This window comes from Pogona vitticeps, chromosome 3 (genome assembly GCF_051106095.1).
Source record: "Pogona vitticeps strain Pit_001003342236 chromosome 3, PviZW2.1, whole genome shotgun sequence".
NCBI classification, from domain to species: domain Eukaryota; kingdom Metazoa; phylum Chordata; class Lepidosauria; order Squamata; family Agamidae; genus Pogona; species Pogona vitticeps.
The window spans coordinates 221766452-221789380 of record NC_135785.1 but is presented as its reverse complement, the minus strand read 5'-3'; the positions used below and the strand labels follow the sequence as shown (position 1 = coordinate 221789380).

The window sequence follows — 22929 nt, the reverse complement described above, 5'->3', positions numbered from 1 at the left end:
TTTTATTGTGTATCATCTCCCAGTAACCTTTATTCAAGGTGTGGAAAAGATGCCAGGATACCCAAAACTTAAATGTCTCAAATCTAGTGAGACACAATAATGTTGTTTGAATTATACTTATAAAAAGGAAAAGTAAACTATAAGGGCCCCTAGATGTCAGAAAATTCTTATTCTATGCTACAACTAGTGTTACACCATTAATGCTTGTTGATTACTGTTTTTCCCCCTTACCTGAAATCACACTGACCATGCCTCATAGAAAAGGTCGAGAGCAAGGGGGGAGTATAAACAGCAGGCAACAGCAGCACATGAATTATTCAAAGAAATGAAAATTCAGCATTAGTATTGTTTTTATAGAGCAACATGCCTCCACACATCAAAAGTTCTCATGCAAATTTGCTTCAGGCTCAATTCAGACACTATGTTTCCTTTAAATTCCTAATAGGAAGGCTGACAATCAGCAAATCTGTTAGTGGGAAGCAGCACAAGATGAATAGAGGTAATGAAAAAAGATGAAACAATTCACAAGGTCAAACAAAATCTGTATAAATAATGTCATTAACAATTGAAAAGCTGAGGTGACCTGTCAACATTCTCACCTTAGGCAGTGAAGTAGCTCATAATAAGAGTAGTTCATTATGAAGTATCTTTATTAAATATGATTGCTAGAACAATTCAGTCAGAGGTATAAAAGGATTTTGGCATGTAGGTTGTTGGTTGTGTGACAGCTTTGCTTGACATTGTAGGAAGAATCAATAAAGAGGCTAGTAGAGGTTTGTGTAGTGGAATTTACAGTGAAGAACATTTATTTAAGGCAAAAAGGTGAAAGAAGACTTAGCAGTAAAAACAGTTATCAAAGCAACATTACAGTGGAAGAAAATGGAACTTGATGGGTCTGTCCATTTGGTTTCTTCCTACATTTGAATGTTTTTAATCTCAAGTCCTTTCCATAGAATTTATGGTGACACATTTAAATTTTTAAATACATTTTCAACAAAGAAGATATTGAACATTTAAGAGGTTTCTTTCCAGAACCTTTTCTGCCCTACCTCAAAGTCTTACTCCTGATCCCTAAGTTGAGATGAGTGAAAATTTGATGAAATCCTACTTAAAACTCTTGCTAGCTGTACACCAGTCCTAGTATATTACTGAACTAGCTCTGTAGGTCCCAGGTTCTGTTACAACTTAAACACACAAAGCAAGTGCAGTGATATTAATGTCCTCTTTATCTATGTACCCTTACCACATAAATATAAGTCAATTTTAGATACAGTTCTTGAAAACCTTTTGCCTAATTTCCAACCATTGAAAGCACTGTCTTAAAAACAGATATTTATGCCAGGATAAAAAAGGATTAAAAAGTAATGAGGTGGGTTTTTTTAAGGTGGATTAGTTACACCAACCCAATTAGCTGCTAAAATTCAATTAAAAATGTAACTTTTAAACTTTTTCTTCTAGGGCTCAGCCCAAGGAAAAGTGATTTATGGTCTCTGAACATTAGAGAAATGTCTTTAATCACCAAATAGCCAGAAATAAAAATAGTGTTTAGGTTATTTTCGTTTGGCTTCTGTAACAAATGTGAAGAGCTAAAGTACCCTGCAGTTCACAGCATTCCTTAAACTGAATCAAACTGCAAAAAAGAAGGTAAAGGACTAAAAGTCAAAGACCGAATTCACCAAGCACAGAAAAACTGCTGACTCTGGATTGTTATCTTAATTTATTGACTTCAATAAATTTATAGCCTAGTTCAGAAGGATGCAAACAGCAGAGTTTCCTGTAAAACAAAGTATCGGAGTTCTGGTGCAAAAGCCTTGGCTCAGTAACTGATGAGTCGTTCAGTCAGCAAAGAACTGAGCGTGTCCAATAGTGTTTAATTTTTAAAGAGATGTGGTGGGCAACACATTGCAAATGTTGTATTCTGAGTCATCATCTAATTGCTCTGTAATTTCAGGTGATGAGACCACCTTGTTGGAAGGTCACTATTGTAAGGAAGCCATTCTGCATAATTTAATTACTTCTAGAGTTCATATATGCAGGCAAAGAGCTAAAACTGTATTCTCTCTTCATTATTTGAATTTATTTGCTAATACACAAGAAAAGTAAGGAAACAACTGAATGTATTTATTATAGGACATTCAGGACAATGGTAGCTGGTACAGAAGAAGAAACAAACAACTGAAGTACTCTATTTTATAAATAGTATTTCTCCCTGTTTTTCAGTCATGAGGAGATTTTTGTTTTTCAGTTGTCTCTGTTTAGATTCCTCAGAAACCTCTCCTGTTTATCTGTGAAAATTCTCAGTCATCTAGGTCAGGATATCTGGAAGTTGAATCATGGCAACTAGACTTCTTTCTTATTAGGTTGAAATGTTTTGCTCCTCATCCAAGTAGCTTCTTCAGTCTGAGGAGAGTTGGTAGAATGTGGGCAATGTGTGAAACTGCTCTGAGGCTTCCCTGTAGACAGCTTTGCCAAAATCTTGTTGGTGTTCATGGAAGGTGTGTGTAACTTGTTGTGTCAAGTCAGAGAGTCTGATGCTGAACAGCTTCCAAAGAGCTCTAAAGAACTTTATAGACCTCTGTGGGGGGGGGGGGGGGAATCAGGAGTCTGTGTTCATTCATAATGAAAACAGACAATTATTTCCAACCATATCAAATTCATCTAGGTGTCAAGATATGTCTTTTCATTGTTGTAATGATTCTAGGCAACATGAGTTTCTCTATTTCTACAAGCTTTATTTACCTACATATTCTATATTCCATATGCCTAATCAGAATAATCACAGTGAGGTTGCAATCCAAGAACATCTAGGGAGCCAACACCGTTCACTCCTAAGGGTATCAGATATACTTTCATACTGGTACTACCATGCATATATTGTATTTCTTTCAGTCTTTCTGAAGCAGACAAGTTGTATATTTGTAACCATTAAAATGTATAGCCACCTCCACAATCTCTTCGCATAATTCATTCATAAGGGAAAGCACCCCTTGGGATAGGCCACCCACTCTATGCCATCCTCTGAATGAGGACCTGGGTAAGCAGCAGCAACTACTACTGACAGCTGCATTATTTAACTTTTTAGGAGGACCATAAGCTTGGAGTGAACCATAATTTGAATTAAGTCATCAGCTGAGTCCAGCATCAGCAATGCCAAGAAAGGCAACCTTCCCAGCAGTTAAGAAGCACATGATCTTCTCAAATTTTCACCTGAAGCAAGGAATTTACTCTGTCTCACATGAAGAACTTGTCTTAATATTGAGAAACAGACAAGTTAGTTCTGTTGAGACTTATGCCAGATATAAACACTACAAATAAACACTACAAATGTTGTACTGTGCTGCATCTCCCAGATATTCCCCCCCCCCTTAACAGATCCATCCCAGAAATATCTAAGGTCATACAGTTCTTTACTCTGCTCTTGTGGTCATCCATTGTCTGAGTAATTCATAGATCATTGTAACTGATAGCAAAGAAAAGCTTGTAGGGGGATATCTCATCAACAACTATAAATAGCACATCTAATTAACATTCATGTTACTCTACCATTGTTATTTTACCATTGTTAATTATATCCTTTACAGCAGTGATTCTTAACGTGGGCGATAATGCCCCCCAGGGGGCGATTTCATTTTTCAGGGGGGCGGTAGAACGAAAAGGGGCGGCATGGGGGCGCTGGAGCAGAAGGGGGGCGGTAGGGGGGCGCTGGAGCAAGCCAAACCTGTGAAGATGGCTGCAGCCTTTTTACAGTGTGCATGAATATATATTTTCCTCCAATTTTAATTTAGTTTCAGACTTTTTGTCTTGAAATTTTTAGTTCCTGCATTTGTTTTTATGCCCTTTTTATATTTCTTTTTGCGTCTTAAAATTCACTTGCAACTAAATCATTAAATGTTACTTTTTGGGAGGGGCATTTCATTTTCTTGGAATTTAATTGTGTTTTCAGGGGTCATTGGATTTAAGTGTCTTAAAATAAATAAATAAATAAATAAATAAATAAATAAATAAATAAATAAATAAATAAGATATCATCACCACGGGGAGGGGGGGGCGATGATAACTTCCTCAATGGCTCAAGGGGGCGTTTCTTTCAAAAAGGTTAAGAACCACTGCTTTACAGCACAAGCTTCTACGAAAGGCCTGAATATCAAAGACACTATCATCACAATGTTTAACACCCACTGACTTTCTTACCAACCAACCAAGATCTCTGTATTCTGATACGTTGATGCCGCGTACAGTATAAGTATTTGCCATGTTACATCACCCTCCCTTATGTCTGATGAAGAGAACCTGTTCATGAAAGCTCACATTAAAAAATATAAAAGTTAGTCTTTAAGGTGTCACCACCTTTTTGTCTTTTCAACTTTTTATTTTTGTTTTTGCCTATAAGGCTTGAGATTTAAAGTGCACTATGATGTGAATATAGGGATTTTTTTATGAAGGCTTTGTCAGTCACTCAGATTAAGAGAAGTTCCCTATGAGCTTCCTCCTCATGTTACGTCTCACACAAGGAATGTTTGTATGCAAAGAGTGCTCGCATAGACCAGATGGGTGGGATACAAATCAAATTAAATCAATCAATCAATCAATCAATAGATGCTCTTTCTGTCAAAGTGAGTGAGAAGGTTTCTGTATACATCAGAACACTGTTTTCAAAGAGGATCATCTGATCAGAATGGCACACTGAAGTGTTTAGTTGCAGGCCAGATGCTACCTTTCCCAAACAGATGTTCAGAGTAAAGATCAAAAGTTAGGTTAGATTAGGTTAGGTTAAAAATCAAATATGTATTGTAGAAAAAGACAATTAATTCTCTGCCTACATGTGCTGCAATGCTTTTGCCCTAGGCCCTGGCAATGCTGCTCCACTGAACCACAAAGCTTCAGTCTATTGAACTTGTTTTTTTCCCTTCTCCTGCCATATGATTACTTATGTAACCTACGGATGACTCAGTATGACATACCTTTTGAAGCTGGCTAGAAACTGAGAAGTGCTTTCTTCTTTATTTTAATTCCTGTAGATTAAAGAAATGCTGCTTCTTAGTAACATTGCTATATTAGAGCTGTTGACTGGAGGAAACAAAACGAAACATAAGACCAGTCAGCATTTTCAGGCCTGTGACTTTTTTGCCTCTGCACTGTTCATTAAGATTTTAATATGTGCCAAAACTATTTATCAGATAATTTATCTGCTTTGATTAGGGCTGTATGAGGAATGTGGCTTATCAATTTTAAAAAAATAAATTAATCTATTTCCAACCCCCCTTGACTGAGCATGGAACCAAATACAACTTGTGTTGAAAATGGATATATTTTTGGGCTTGTAGTGCATCTGGTGAAACAAAAATAAGAGTTTGATATGCACGCATTTTAAAATGCACCAAAATCCCATGCTGTCAGAATTCCTAAAATGCATATACAATATATATTTTAGTCAATGCTGGCAGGCATCACTTTGTCAGTATATTTTTAAAAATGTGCACAATAATAAGATCTTTTTAATTAAAAAATCTTTTCTTGCAACTTTGATTGTGGAAAGAGAAAGAGGTGCATGTAAACAGACCTAGCAGATTTGCAAACAGTAGTTTCCATATATACTCCACTTTTACTTTTCGGAAATGATTAGCAGCTACATAGCAGAATTCACAAAACGTGCTGCAATTCTTGCCTTTTAAATTGTCATCCCATAATTCTGACACCCAATCAAATATCTGCCATGCTTTTAACTTAACATGAACCAGAATTCTCAGTGGCATCTTAAATCCTGAGATATGTTAACTCTCCTGCATGAAGCCGTTCACATTTTTGTAATCGGGAATTCCTCCTGTGCTCACAATATGGGTGAATGAAAAATGTTTTGAAATTACAAAAAAGTGATATAGTGCAACAAACCTATTTGAAAATTCCTACAGCAGGAAAAGTACAATTCATCTGGAACCTCCTGAAATGTGAATTGATGTCCAGATTTTCAGTGGATTAGGAAAGGGAATTTGAGAATGGCACATAGTTACTCAACAGATTTCAACCAATATTTTAATCAGAAACATCAACTTTTATGAAGGTAGCCATGTTAGTCTACTGAAGGAAACTAACAGTCTTTTGACACTTTTAAGACAGATTTATCACAGCAAAACTTTTGGAGATACAGAAAAGTGATCAATAGGCCATAGTTCCATCACAGTGCTTAATATTTTTAGTTTTCCACAATGATCCTGAACACCATAAGCTGGAATTGACTTGAATGCACTTTGATGATGATGATGATATTGTTCGTTGTAGTGTTCACCCTTTGTTAGGTATAAGTCATGTATTGTGTCTATGCCAATGTGGTAGAGAGGCGGAGCTGAGAGAGAGAGGTTAAAAGTTGGAGCCTGAGAGGAGGAGTTAGTCAGTCAAGAGTCAGTCAAGAGTGAGTAAGTCAGAGTCAGAAGAGATAGAGTTAGAGACTGGTTAAGGTTTGGACCTCACCATTCTGCACTGCTAGCTTTCCAGGATCTGCTTCCTGCAGCCCACCTGGAAAACCAGCAAGGCCAATAGGCCTATGGCAGCAGGCAGTGAAAATAGCCAAGGGCCAAAGGGTGGTTCTAGAAAGACCAGGGGAAACCATAAACACAGTCTCTCACTTAAGCAGTTGATTTTCCCACATTTGGGGAAATCACAGGGGTCAGCACATCCAAAGTGCAATAGATGAGCCTTACCCTGGGAAAACCACTTTTACAATAATGGTATCTCACCTGCCAGGTATGAGTTGGAATGGCCCCTAAACCTCCTGCCCCTTTGTGTGCCCTACCCTCCAAAGGCAAGGTGACCCCCGGCTGCACCTCCTGATCAGAACAGGGCTGCACAGCCCCAATCCCAAAAGAGGCCAGGAGAGCTCTTCAGTGTTTTGGGGTGCCCTGCAGGACCCCCATCAGGAGCTGGATGTTCCTCCCACAATCCTTCAGTGCACAGATATGCTAAGGAGTATGGAAACAGTGAACAGTGCAGAAACATTTTGGGCCTCCTCATCTGAAAAAATGATTAGAGAGTGGAGGAAACAGGAGGATCAGCTGCAAAAAGCTGATAAAAGTAAGCACAATTTCTGTGGACATGCTGCATGCTGCAAAGTAAAGAACTGAATGATGGAGAGAGAGAACTTTATTGCTGTAAGGAAGGAAGGAAAGAAGGGAGGGAGTGGAAGTGAGGCATACTTTGCTGTTTGCTTACACCTGTGCTGGTGGTGATTTCTTCATCATAGCTCTTATTGACTACCCAGCAACAATCTGTTTATTCATCTCTTTCAGTGCAATAACAATTCATTATAAGTGTTAAAACTTGAGATGGCAATTCCCACTCATTGTGTGTCATCCTGCTGTAGAAGTCTGCTTCATGATTCTCCACTTCTGGTACATGTATGACTTGTGAAATGACATGCTTGAGAATACACCGGTCCCAAAACTGTACTGTTAGTAGCAAGAAAGACATGGATTTTGTTCCTCCTTGGTGGTTGATATAAAGCATTGTAGTGTTGTTGTCTGTGGCTATTAGAATAACTTTGCCAACTACAAATTGTTCGAAAGCTCTCACTGTGTTGTACACTGCAAGAAGTTTGAGGTAATTGATGTGACAACATCTGTCTATTGCTACTGCCTTATGAATTTGCCAGAATTTTTTTTTCCGGTTTTCCTCTCCTAAAAATGAGGTGTGTCTTACTTGGAGGTGCGTCTTATGGAGCAAAAAATACGGTAATTAATTATATGGAATGAAGAAAGTATGTCTAGAGAGACCTGTGAATGATTTGCTTGTGTACAATGAACAACTGAAGAACATCTGTGATTATTATTAACTTTGCTACACTTCAATAAATAAGTTCTGTTTGCATTTATCAGAGAAGTGTTTGGACAAATGTCTTTTATATTGTGGACAGAGGTAATCCAATGGTGGCAATGAGGGAAACAAAAATTGCAACCTTTGTGAGGGCACAAAAAGTAGGTGCCTCATAGACGGAACATCACAATCATCTCCAAATTATGAGATGAAATGAACTAAAATAGTAGACATGAGTGAGATGATGCTACATCACGAAAAGGTTAAATTTCTGTAGATTTTTTCTCTTAATTGAACATTTTATGGAACGAAACAGACTGAAACAGAACAGGAAGTCAGTTAATAATGTAAATGGACACTATAATAAAAAAATCCTTAGATTTTCTAATTTTATTGCCTAAGTGACTCTGTTTGTTAAGGAAAGCTATTTTTCTTCTGGCATCTGTGGAGCTGCCAAGATAAATGAAATAAGCAGTCCATTTCTGTTGTGCTTTACAGTTAACAGTAAGGCTGCAATCATGAAGTCTCTTAGAACTCTTCACTTTCTTGCTCACCTTACTTTGCCTAGCAGCGGTGCATAGGACTGGAGATAGTACAGGTTCCCCCCTCAGATCCAAACATGTCATACAATGCTTAATTTGCATTGTTCGGACAATGACCCCTGGCTTTTCTGATGACCTGCAGGAAACAGATGACATGTACAAGACAGCTATGATCAACATGGAACTGAGTAGGCTGCACATGGATATTGTTGCCCTGCAAGAGACAAGATTGCCAGGCATGGGATCTCTCAAAGAAAAAAAATCTCATTATTCTAGCAGGAAAAACCATTGAATGAGACCAGGGAATATGGTGTTGACTTTGAGGTCAGAAATACTCTGCTGAGATCCATTTTTCCACCTACTGTGGGAAGTGAAAGAATCCTGTCTCTGCAGCTCCACTCATCAGCAGGACCGGTCACCCTCATTAGTGCATATGCATCAACACTGTCGTCTACAACAGAAGTCAAAGACAAATTCTACAGTGATCTGGCAGCTACTGTCAAAAAGAGAGAGAGTGAGCCGCTGTTTATTCTCGGAGACTTTAACACTAAAGTTGGTGCTGATCACAATTCTTGGCCCACTTGTCTAGGCTGTTTTGGCATTGGGAAAATGAATGAAAATGGCCAACACTTGCTGGGGGTTTTGTTGTTACTATGGTCTTTGTGTCAGCAACACGTTCTTTGAAGCTTCAACACAGAGTTTCCTGGAGACATCCAAGATCAAAGCATTGGCATCACCTTGATTTGATCTTCACTAGACACTCTAGCCTTCCTAGTATTACGATCACACACAGTTATCAGGGTGCTGATTGTAATACTGGTCATCCCTGGTGTGTAGTAAAGTAGAATTGTGAACAAAGAGACTGTATTACACAAAAAAGGAAGGAAGACTCACATATTGACATCACCAAGACTCGCAATCAAAGAAAAGTGGAGGAATTTACCCAAGCACTTGAGGAAACCCTTCCAGGCCAAGCTGATGCAAATGCACCTGAATGATGGGAACATTTCAAGAATGCTGTTTATAACATCGCCTTGTCCACATTTGCCAAGAATTATTATTATTATTATTTATTATTATTTATTTTATTTCTATCCCGCCTATCTGATCATATTAGACCACTCTAGGCGGCTTACAGTAAAAACAACAATGTAATTTTAAGACTTTACAGCAGAAACGTAAATAAAAAAAAAATAAAGAACAGAATAAGAAAAAAGATCGTCAAGGGTTTTCTGTTGGGAAGGCCCGCCTATACATCAATGTTTTTAGTTTTTAGTTTTGGAGGAGTTGATGCCAGCCAGCGAGGAAGAGAGGAGAGCTCTAGCAGCATATGAAGAATGTCCTAGTGAGTACAACTTGCAGGCTCTTCAAGTTGCTCGTAGCAAAGTACAACATGCTGCCAGAAGATGTTCCAATGATTATTGGCTTCAACTCTGCTCTCAGATACAGATAGCAGCAGACACAGGTAATATTGAGGGAATGTATGACTGTATCAAGCAGGCTTTAGGTCCAATATAAAAGAAATCTGCTACTTTGAAGTCTGCTACAGTTGTGATCATCCAGGACCTAGCACAGCAGATGGAACGCTGGGTGCAGCATTACTCTGAGCTATATTTCAGAGAGAATATAGTAACCGAGGAGTCATTAAATAACATCAAGTGCCTGCTATCTTGGAAGAGTTGGACAGCGAAACAACTTTAGCAGAAACAAAAAGCAGACTTGGATTCCCTCACCTCTGGCAAGGCAGCTGGGAAGGATAACATTCCTGCTGAAGTGCTGTAAAGAGATCATCACCACCGAGCTGCATGAAATATTTTGTCTTTGTTGGAGGGAAGGTGGAGTACCACATGATATGAAGGATGCAAACATCATCACATTGTATAAGAACAAAGGAGACAGGGGCAACTGAAATAGCTACTGTGGCATCTCAATGTTGTAGGGAAGCTGCTTCCCAGTGTCGTGCTGAAGAGACTCCAGGTGCTTGTTTGCAGACAGAGTCTATCCAGAATCACAGTGTGGCTGTGTATTTTCCCTTAGAAAGTTGCAGGAAAAAAGTAGGGAACAACGAGAGCCACTCTTTGTGGCCTTCATAGATCTCACAAAGGCCTTTGGTTTGGTTAGCAGGGATGGCCTTTTTCAAATCCTTCCCAAGGATTTGAAATTAAGGAAACGAGGAAATGAAGGGCACTGTAGTTTTTGATGGCTCAACATCAGATCCCTTTGACATATGAAGAGGAGTGAAACAGGGCTGTGTCCTCGCGCCGACCCTGTTTGGGATCCTTTTTGCTGTTATGCTGAAGCATGCCTTTGGAACTGCAACAGGTGTCTATCTCCAGACTAGATCAGATGGAAAGTTCTTTGATCTCTCTAGATTGAGAGTGAAGACTAAATCCAGCTAAAATGCATGCAGAACTTCCCCTTCACAGATGATGCAGCCATTGTTGCCCACTCTGCTGAAGACCTCCAACAACTCATGCATCGCTTTAGCAAGGCCTGCCAAGATTTTTGATTAACAATCAGCCTGAAGAAAACACAAGTCATGGGCCAGGGCATGGACTCACCTCCCTCTATTACCATCTCCACACAAGAATTGGAGGTTGTTCATGACTGTGTGTATCTTGGCTCAGTGATCTCTGACACTCTCTGCTTAGATGTCGAGCTGGATAAATGCATAGGCAAAGCAGCTACCATGTTCACTAGACTCACAAATCGAGTATGGCTTAATAAGAAACTGATGGCATATACCAAGATCCAGGTCTATACAGACTGTTTCCTGAGTACACTCCTGTACTTCAGTGAGTCCTGGACCTTTTGTGCATGTCAGTAGAGGAAGCTGAACACGTTCCGTATGTGTTGTCTCCGATGCATTTTTTGTATCACCTGGCAGGACAAAGTTCCAAATAGAGTAGTCCAAGAATGAGCTGAAATTTTTGAGCATGTGTACGTTACTTAAACAGTGTCTATGTTGGCTTGGGCATGTTGTGAGAATGGCTGATGGTCGGATTCCAAAAGATATCCTGTATGGAGAATTAGTGCAGGGAATGTGACCCAGAGGGAGACCACAGCTGCGATACAAGGAGATCTGTAAGTGGGATCTGAAGGTCTTAGGAATGGACCTCAGCAGATGGGAAACGACATCAGAGTGTTCAGCCTGGAGATATGGCCTCTTTCAATTTGAAGAGACACTTTTTCAGCAGGCTGAGGCAAAGAGGCAGTCCCGAAACCAGCAAAATCAGGGAGCTGGCCAGGGGACAGATTGCATTTGTCTTCGGTGTGGAAAGGATTGTCACTCTCGAATTGGCCTTCTCAGCCACACTAGATGCTGTTCCAAGTCCTCTATTCAGAGCATGTTACCATAATCTCTTGAGACTGAAGGATGCCTAATGTACAGTGTATTGTAAATACCATCTATCCAGAATCAAGGTTTTCCTGTGCACTGAACAAGATAAATATTTCCTTACTGCATTTATCTGATTTGTCGGACCATAAAAAAAAATAACATATCAAACATAAAGATCCCATAAAGGCTTTCAAAGGTACCTAAGGACACATTAGTCGGTGGTTATGAAATCTAAACCAAAGTTGTGAGCCGCCCAGAGTAGACTATGTCTAGATAGGTGGCATATAAATAAATAAATAAATAAATAAATAAATAAATAAATAAATAAATAAATAAATAAATAAATAAATAAATAAATAAAGAATGAATGGATGAATGAATGAATGAATGAATGAATAAATGAATGAATGAATGAAAATGAATGAATAAATAAATGAATAAATGAATAAATGAATTCAGTGAACTCATATCTAGCTGTAGAGCTAAAGGTTGGGGAGTTTGATTCCCCACTGTGCTTCCTGTGAGAAGATTCAGTTTACGTAGGCTTAGGCAACCTACACAGTCCCAGAATACCCTCAGAAGAAGGAAATGTTAAACTACTTCTGAGTATTCTATATCTTAAACTTAGGAAAGGCCATCATAAATCTGAATTGACTTAATTAATTAATTAATTGATTAATTGATTGATCAAGCAAAGAGGATTCTTTATAAATTAACTATTGTAATTGCATAGATGGCAGCGTGAAAAAGTTAAGGTAGTACCTTAATTCTAGATGTCTGTCTAGACAACAATAGGCAAATTAAGTTACATAGTTGATATAAATTTAGCAAATCACTGGGAGTTTTATTTAAAGTTACAAGAACAAGATCTAGCAAGACCTGATCTATATATACCATTTGAGGATATACTCACAGTTTGAGTATTAACCATTTACAAAAATAAATTCTGTACTCATTAATGTAATTTCTGATAAGTTAGTGACTCAATAAAGCTAAAAATCAGGGGCTGTCTTATCTAGTAATCATCCCTACAGTCAGGATGTTTCACTTATAAACAGTGATCTAGAACAGGGGTCTCCAAAGTATGGGCTATTGGCCACATCCGGCCCACTTTACCTTTTTATCCGGCCCATCCACGCATGCTTGCGTGCGCGGGGGTGGGCAGGCAGGTAGGTGGGAGTGTGTGTATGCGGGTGTGAGGGAGTGCATGCAAGCATGTGGAAGTGCCGGCTGGTGGCCAGGCAGGAGTGTGAGTGCGTGGGTGGGTGGGAGTACGAGTGGGAGGGAGTTTGTGCATGTGCAGGCAGGTTGGAGTGTGTGCATGCGGGCAGGTAGGCAGGCATGTGTGCATGCAGGTGGGTAGGCAGGAGTGCTTGTGGTGCGGAAAAGCGTGGGGGAGTGCATGTGCACAAACATACACATTCCTTCCTCTTGAAAATATTGAAAATATATTATGTGGCCCTCTGTATGAAAACTTTGGAGACTCCTGATCTAAAAAAGTAAAGGAAAAACATGGAAGTAGAATCTGCTTTGCAACTGTTTAAAGATCATTTGGACTTGATATCTCTATCCTTGACACCATAACATGAATGAATTGATTTTTCCCCAATCAGCATAATTCATTGTCTGGCTTTCACATGCAAAAATAGTGATCAGGAATACCATAATGTAGGTGATCTTAGTCTTAGTCTCCAGTGACACATTGTTACATTTCAAGATCTTTTTTAGTTTTTTCCAAGTCTCTCAGTCTTCTGATTTCTTGGTTGCAGTCTCTTAGGATTGATGACTGAACCATGGTATAGAAAATAATACAATGATTAAGCAAAGAGGAACAAAGAGAACAAACCTATCCATTTTGAAGTAAATCAACCCTGATTTACTTCACTGGAAGGACAAATCCCCTCACTAGAAGGACAAATCCTGAAGCTGAGGCTCTAATACTTTGGCCATCTCATGAGAAGAGAAGACTCCCTGGAAAAGACCCTGATGGACAAGATGGTTGGACAGTGTCATTGAAGCTACCAACATGAATTTGACCCAACTCCGGGAGGCAGTGGAAGACAGGAGGGCCTGGCATGCTCTGGTCCATGGGGTCACGAAGAGTCGGACATGACTTAACAACTAAACAGCTACCAACATGAATTTGACCCAACTCCGGGAGGCAGTGGAAGACAGGAGGGCCTGGCATGTTCTGGACTCACGAAGAGTCGGACATGACTTAACGACTAAACAACAACAACAATCGGTGGTCTGATGGTAACTGACCTTGTGTCAGTTCCCTTGCCATGGTCGGATCACCACCTAATAAAATGTAACCTCTCAGTGGCTCTCCCTCCCTGCAGGGAGCAAAGACCTATTTTAATGGTCTGCCCTCAAAGGCTACTGGATCCTATAGGATTCCAGGATGCCATGAGAGGGATTCTGGCTGATCTGATCAGCATTCCTGTCAAGGCTCTGATTGATGGCTGGCTTGCTGCCACCACCAGGGCTGTTGATACGATTGCTCCTAAACGTCCCCTCCATTGCAGAGCTTGGCCAGTGCCCTGGCTTAACCAGGAGCTGCAAGCTATGAAGCAAACAGAAGGCTAGAGTGCATTTGGAGATGGAACCCGACGGATTATAATCGGAAAGCTGTCAGGATCGTAACTAACAACTACCTTATTAAGGTGAGGGCTGCTATCATCGGGCATTCTAATTCTTTCCTTATTCCATCCTTCAATCATCTTATGAATTCTAAAGTCCCTTGTGTAATCAGCTACTCCAAGGGCCTTAGCCTGGAATGCCAATGCCAACATCTTGCCCTGAACAGAGCTAGGTGTCATGCCCTTTCGAAAAAGAAAAACGCCAAATTGTTGTAGGTAATCAACAGGTATGGGCCACACCTGTTACATCTGCTTGTGAACTCTAAATTATCTAAACTCTTCGCAAAATGCATAGTAACGCTGCCAAGCACGCGGGGCAAGAGCCAGCCCTATTGCTCATAGTGCCTCCTACCTCCAATCTGCCATACCTCTTGTGGGAGGACTTCTGGCCACCTGTAAGTCCTGGAGCCAACACCCTGAACCTCTCCATCTGTTGACGGGACAGGGCATCAGCTATATTGTTGTCTATGCCTGGGATGTGCCTTGCATGAAATACTATATTAAATTGTATGGAGCATAATACAAGCGTCCTCACAAGCCTCATGACCCCTTCAGATCTGGATGACATGTTATTAATGACATGCAGCATTGCCATATTATCGTACCAGAATCTGACTACTGAATTGGCCCATTCTTCAGCCCATAACCATGTGGCACTAGGAATGGGAAAAAACTCGAGGAATGTCAAGTCCTTGGTCAGGCCTGACCTTTGCCACTCCTCAGGCCAAGTCCCTGCACACCACTGACCCCGGAAATAGATGCCTGTCGCGGCTCCATCTTTGAGGCTTTTATTTTATTCTTGACCTTCACAAAGACCCAAGCTACTTCATCCTCCTCAAACTGCCACCAGATGTTTTTAATTAAGCATCAATCAATTCAGTTATCAAATGCATTCAGTTTATTTATCAGGATGGGTTTAATGATTGGTTGGGAATAACAGAGTCAATCACAGGAAGCAACTCACATATATTAACAAGGGTGTATTTAATGCCTTCTATTAATTCAATATATTTCCCAATCTCTGATCTCTACCTCAATCAATCCCCCTTTTAAACCACTCCTCCTTTCTCCCCTTCAGACTCCTCCTTTTGTACTCCCCTTATTTCCTCTTCCCGCCTTCCATCTTCCTCCTGCCAAGGTTCCCTTGTGACCGACAGGTGCCGACTGGGGTACCCGCTACAATGCCAAAACCTAATGACCCTGCAGCGTCTGTTTGAACTTGGAATTCATTCTGGAGGTGTAATTCGCCCAAACAAAAATCTGTTAAAATTGTCCAAAAATTGTTGCCACATTTTCAGATCTTGTCTCATGCCTGCTATAATCCTAGTTCTATGGAACAGTTTGCGGAGACTCTTCATGGCTGCATAGAGTCTGAGCAAAAAGGCCCTACTTGAGGCAATTACCCTACAAGCAAAATTCAAATAGCCCATTGTCTCCTGTAAATCTCTTAGCATGGCCTTCTTCTTCCTCAGTAGACACCTCAATCTGGCCTGCAAGTCAACCAGCTTTTTGTCAGAAAGCTTGCAGTATTAGTGGCAGGTATCCAGATGTATACCCAAGAATGTGATGTTAAACATTGGCCCTTCTGTTTTCTCCTCAGCCAAAGGAAGCCCAATCTCCTTAGCCAATTTCTCAAAATTCTCCATCAAGTGCCTACAATTCCCAGAATCCTTTGTACCACAAAAAAGAAAATCATCTAAATAATGGTCCATGCTATGCAGCCCCACAATACGACTAAGTTCCCATTCCAAAAAGGAGCTAAAGCCCTCAAACACTGCACAGGATACTGAGCAACCCATGGGTAATGCTCTATCCATGTAAAAGGCACCCTCAAAGGAAAAAACTAACAACTCAAAATCCTCTGGGTGAACTGGCAGCAGACAAAAAGCCAATTTTACATCAGCCTTGGCCATCTTTGCCCTTATGCCACATGCCCTAATCATGCGCACTGCCTCGTCAAACAACATATAACGCACAGTGCAAAGCTCCTGTGGTATGCCATCATTGACAGAGCCATCTTCTGGGTAAGAGAGGTGATATATGAGCCTGAATTCACCTGGGGCCTTTTTAGGTACAGTCCCCAAAGGAGACACCCAGAGATGCAGGACCAGTGGCTGAATGAACGGACCTAACACTCTCGGACCTCCTTCTCAATTTTTTGTCTAACTATTTCCTCCATACCTTGAACAAATTTCAAATTTTTTACAAATATCCTTTTAAGAATGCTCCCCCCTCCCCCCTGGTAACTACAAGAATAGTGCATCTCGCGCTATCCCGAGGGGACGGCATAGGAACTCCACTCAGTAATAAGCACCAGCTGAGCCAACATTTTCACTTTCCTTTTTACTGTTCCTCAGTATTTGCTTCAAATCATTTTTTAGTTTTCTGCCAGTAATATAGTGTAATCTGGGTATCTTAAATTATAGATGTTTCTCAATTTTTCATGGTGAAAACAGGCTATTTAGACATGATGCAATCGTTTGCAAGGATTCTGAAACTGTCATGAGCAGTCTTGCATGCTCAAGAAGAAAACACCAAGCACTTATTGTATCATTGTGGTTTGTGGAGCAGTCTTGTTTTGGATTCAAGTTACAAGTATTTATTTATTTATTTATTTATTTATTTATTTATTTATTTATTTATTTATTTATTTATTTATTTATTTATTTATTTATATCCTGCCTATCTGGTCGTGTCAGGACCACTCTAGGTGGCTAGAGAGTTTTGACTAAACATTAGGAAGAGCTTCCTAACAGCAGGAGCCAATGGAACCTGACTGTCTCAGAGAATGGTGGACTTTCCTTCACTGTAGATTTTTAAGCACAGGTTGGGTGGCCATCTGTCAGATATGCTTTAGCTGTAAATTTCCTTTCACTGTCAGGAGTCTGGACTTGATGACCCTTACAGCTCTAGAATTCCATGATTCCATTATTTCTTCTCTGAGGTTTAAGCCCCCACACATACAAATGTAGGGCAATTGCTCAGAAAGATTAAAAAACAAGCCATCTAATGCTTCTGCTTTTTAAAAAATCTAACAAAAAGGTAGCAGTTGAGATTGCACAAAAATTTGGTCCCACAAATCTGCAAGTACTTCCTGATAGCCCCACACATGCACACATTACCCTTTCAATGCAAAGAGAAAACAATTCACTTTCTTGTTTATTATAGAAGGATGAAGCATGTAAAGCCATACATCTCTAGTCATTTGGGCTTTCTCCCCATTTTCATCAAGATCACTGTTTTTGTACATTATCACTGCCACTGTTTTAGAAGTGATGTTCTCTATAATGTCCTCTTGAAGAGGGATACTTGAATTGCCTCCTTTGCTTAGGGAAACTGCATCCATACAAACAAACATGCAAACTTTGTGTGGCATTTGTCCTCCAAGGCAGGAAAAACTAATGCAAGACTTAAAATTATTACTTTAGAAAAGGACTTTTTCTCTTCTTCTAAGAAAATCACTAAAGAACAAACTCAGAAATAAGTGATCTGTAAATATCCACCTCTTTCGTCCTTTCTTCTGATAACTCATTCCTCAGTTCTGAATTCATCTTTGACCTCATACCCAACTACCTTGGTTGTGATGGTGATGACCCTTATAAATTCATCTATACCTCCAGCATCGCCATCAGTATCCATAACCAGTTTTGTCAAGACTAAGATAAAGCTGATCAAAGAAACTAAGTAGATGTTGGAGAAAGGAAGAAGGATAAGAAGATGAAAATACATCCTCAAGAAATATTCCCTCTTATACCCTGTTATTACTGTGTGTTCTCTGCATGTTCAGATTTGTTCTTCAGATGCACAGGTCCATCAGGATAAGACTCCGTTGCCAAAAGATGATGTAATCCTTATTAGATCTGCAGTACCTACTGAAAAGGTTGACACTGACTATAGCGAGCAGCCACCTTTGCCCTCCCAGCAGCAGATGTCCTGTTTGGAGCATTTGTTGAGTGCTCTCTTTGAGAAAAAATTTTCATCTCACCTCTACTGTCATTCTGGAGAATAAGATTGCTCTGCTGGCTCTAATCGATATCTATAAAGATAGAAAGAATATTTGCTAGCATCATACCAGGCCTGCTTCTACTCATCACATCATTCAGCATAGGAACAGGATTGTCAAACCTTATGGAGGCATTGCTGTTCTTGTTCCTTATTATATAGAGAGGACCAAAACTTGTTGTGTAAACTGAGTAAACTGCTGCAACTTTGATACCAAGGATTCGAATAGTGAACATAGGCTAGGTAAATTGTCTTGGTTTACTTCTACCAAAGTGTAGCTGATAGTTCTTTATTTCTATAAAATATTTTACCCCACTTTTCTCCTTTCAAAGGACTGAAGGCAGCTTACATAATTAAAAGGCAATGTTGAAATCTAAAAACAATAAGTACAGTGGTGCCTCGCTTAACAGGCACCCCGTTTAACGATGAATCTGCATAGCAATGAAGATTTTGTGATCGCTTTTGCGATCGCATTGCGATGTTCCCTATGGGGAAAAATCGCTTTGCGATGATTGCGGGGAAGCGATCATCGCAAATGCCCCATTTTTGCCCAGCTGATCGGTGGGACTTCGGGATGATCACAGGGAAGCACTTTCCCCCATCATCCCGAAGCCCCCCCGATCAGCTGGGCAAAAATGCGGGCTTCAAGATGATGGGGGAAGCGCTTCCCCCATGATCCTGAAGCCCTGCCGATCAGCTGGGCAAAATTGCGGGCTTCGGAATGATGGGGAGGAAGCGCTTCCCCCCATCATCCCAAATCCCCGCCGATCAGCTGGGCGAAAATGTGGACTTCGGAAGCAGTCATCGCAAATGCCCCGTTTTCACACAGCTGATCAGTGGTTCCAAAATGGCCGCTGGAAAATAAAATGGTGACCGCTGTTTTGCCTTGCTTTAGAGGCACCAAAAATGGCCGCCCCATGGAGGCTCTTCGCATAAGGTCAGTTTTTAAGCCCATAGGAACGCATTAAACACGTTTTAATGCGTTTCTATGGGCTTTTAAAAATCGCGTAGCAATGAAATCCCTTAACGACATTTTTCCTGGAACAGATTAAGGTCGCTAAGTGAGGCACCACTGTATAGAATTATCAATTTAAAAAACCAAACAAATATCACACTAAAATAGTAAATAAAATCAACACAGAAAACACATTCAACAAGGCATAGATAGATTAGATTAGGCATCCTTCAGTCTCAAGAGACCATGGTAACGTGCTCTGAATAGAGGACTCGGAACAGTGTCTAGTGTGGCTGAGAAGGCCAATTCGAGAGTGACCATCCCTTCCACACTGAAGACAAATACAATCTGGACAAGTGTCTCTTCAAAATGGGAGAAACCATGATGCACTGCCTGCCTCCAGACTGAACTCTCAGATGTCAAGGTTTCTCTTCTGTTGAGGTCCATGCCTAAGGCCTTCAAATCCCACTTGCAGATCTTCTTGTTTTGCAGCTGTGGTCTCCCTCTGGGGCACTTTCCCTGCACTAATTCTCCTGTGCTAATACAGGAGAATTAGCACAAAAATATCCTCAGGTAAAATTAGTATCTTTTCCTTTTGTGTAGCTAAGCAAATGTACACAACAAATACAAAAGGACACACTGATAGAGCTCAAGGCAATATTCACTAATTTTTTTGTTCTTATCAATTTAAACTGTTTCAATTTGACAGAGCATTCTAGGGATTTTCAACCCCTGAGAGATCACTGTCTTTGAGGAAGCAAGTTCCTTTTTAAACTTTCTCCTTAGCAAAGCTAAGTGTGCTGCTTATATACCACCAACAAAGAAGGTACAGTTAGTGAATGCCCCTCAGTGTTCCTAGGCTCCAGATGCATAGATATTAGAGATGGGCACAATTCAGAAAAATTGTGATTTGCTTTGATTCATGATTTGTCTAGGTTGATAAAACACAACTTACAAATTTATTATTTTTTTCTGATGAACTTACGAATCAATTTCTCAATTCATTTTTGAAATAGGAGATCTTTTGGAATCCGACCATCAGCCATTCTCACGATATGCCCGACCCCACATAGATGTTGCTGTTTCAGTAATGTATATATGCTAAAAATTCTAGCTCGTTCTAGGACTACTCTATTTAGGACTTCGTCTTGCCAGGTGATATCAAAAATGTGTTAGAGACAACACATATGGAATGTGTTCAGCTTCCTCTCCTGCTGTGCACAAGGGTCCAGAACTCACTGCAATAAAGGAGTGTGCTTAGGACACAGGCTCTATAGACCTGGATCTTAGTATATGCCATCAGCTTCTTATTAAGCCATACTCTCTATGGGAATCTAGAGAACTTGTTGATGACAGCTGTCTTGCATGCATCGTCTATTTTCTGCAGGTTGTCAGAAAAGCTAGGGGTTATTGTCTGAACATTCCAGGTGCCCAACTTTAGGTACCTAATCAACAACCATGGTGCAGGGTTATCAATCTGCTTGTCAGCTTTCACCCTAAACCCCACGCACCCCGTGAGGCTAACAGACCGTGGTGAGGGAGCACCTTACTGGCTGGGGGCTGCCCAGCTTGAGGTGGGCGGTAGCTACCTAGTGAGTTGCAGTGCCCTCTCCCACCATCAGAAGTATCTCCTGGCATCATGCTCTATGCCAATCAAGCAAAGACTTATAACCGGTAACTGCTACTTGCCGTGTTATTTCGATGGAAACAAGGAACAACACTCCATTTAAAAACTCCTCTCAGACAGCCTATCACTGTGAAAGCCTTTCTGAAGAGAAAGGTCTTCATCTGCTTGTGGAAGGCCAGCAAAGATGGGTCCTGTGGGAGGAGTTCCAGAGTCTGGGACCAGCAATAGATAAGGCCTCTCATGTGTCCCCACTAAATGCACCTGTGAAGGTGGTGGGACAGAGACAAAGGCCTCTCCTGATGATCTTTACACCTAAGCAGACTCAAAAGGAGACACAATCCTTGAGATAGCTTGGACCCAAGCCATTTAGGGTTTTATTGGTTAAAATCAGCACTTTGAATTGTGCCTGGAAATGGAACACCAGCCAGTGGTGCTGCTGTAACAGAGGAGTTATGGATGGACAAGAAAGCCAAAAGAAAATGAAAAAGGTAGGGCCATGTTGGACTCTCTGATTTCCAAATACTGTACTATTGACTAATACAAATGACAGGGTATCTAAATGTTCAATATACTCTAAATGAAAAGTTTTGAAATAATAATTTATAATCCCTTTTCCACCCATTGTTATAGGTAATGGTAATTAACAGTGATCTTTCTGGTGTTTGTGTTCCTAATCTTTCTGGGGATGGGTGGAGAATGACTGCAGAACTGGGGTTATCCCTCACCCCTGATTCTTTGTCCTTCTAATGAACTACTTCAGACCAGGGGGAAGTGAAGCCAACATGGAGGATATATCAGGGATCTCCTACCAATTCTCCTCAGATTGAAGAAGCTACTTGGATGAGTAGCGAAACATTTCAACCTAACAAGAATGAAGTCTAGTTGCTATGACTCAACTTCTAGATAACCTCACCTGGATGACTGAGAATCTTCATAGATATATTCAACTGAGGTTGTGTGCTCTTCCACTGACTATGCCATTTGTACCAGAATGTCATAAGAATGTCATCTGCACCAAAATTAGAGTTCCAAAAGCTGCCCAAGCAGGTTAACAGACAATGTGTTCAAGTGTAACCAATATGGTGCTCTAATTCCTGTGCTGCATTCACTATTCCATACAGTTGATCAATTATAGCATACCCTTTGGTCCATTTCTCCTGCCTTCAGGGGAATCAGTTCTCTAGTACAGAACGCAGACTACAAATTTGTTTGTCTTTCTGACTGACAGAATAACCTGTGGAAAGATTAATAAAAGATTGCTGATATACTGTCTAATAAATATGTAGTATAAATTTGGATTCCTACTACTGCTACAGCTAGTGAATGTTATGTATGAGCCTTTGTGCAGTTTCATATCTGAGATTTTTTTTCAAAGCATTTTCTATTTCTGCAGTTTATCACAATTCTTTTCATGAAGTCTTTACTCTATGTAGCTTTTGCAAATATATCTCACAGTTTTAAAAAAAGCCATGGAATTTTCATTAATCTATTTTTCAGCCATTTTGTCTGACTTCCCTTTTTAAGATAAAAATGTAAGCCAAACTAATTCAAAGTACATATTCTGTAATACTCTATGGCTGTGTAATATTTATGAACAACAGTTTGTTGAAATGTTGTAGGTGAAAGGCCTCTTTTAACCCATCTACAATTTTTTTAAAAAAATCTTTACATATTTTCATCTTTTCTTATCTTTGTTTCTTCTGTGGTACCATAATGCATGTCATAGGTCTCCTCCCATTGTTCCCCCCGCCCCATGCTTGCTATCAACACAGATCTTTCAAGCACGCTTATTTTCTTCTTCTTCACCTAGTTTTTTCTTTCTTTTAAAATTCTGGCTCAGTTTCCTACTGCTTTTAACACGAGTAACAACATGTCAGGTAGAATTTTGTCTCAAAGTTTCTAACATCAAGATCACTGTTTTTGTACATTGTCACTGCCAATTTTTAACTGTGAACTCTTCAGAGAATGGTTGAGAGAAAGTGCCTTTGTTGATATCTGTTTGATTCTCTGCAGTTTCA

The 22929-nt window shown here is 40.1% G+C and overlaps 1 protein-coding gene and 1 pseudogene across 4 annotated transcripts in view; one reads left to right on the top strand and one right to left on the bottom strand.

Annotated features, from left to right (window-relative positions):
* EPHA6 (EPH receptor A6) overlaps positions 1–22929 on the top strand; it is a 558183-nt gene that overhangs the window by 77374 nt on the left and 457880 nt on the right. The gene's annotated exons all lie outside the window — the stretch shown is intronic.
* Positions 6594–6746, bottom strand: LOC144588514 (U1 spliceosomal RNA; annotated as a pseudogene).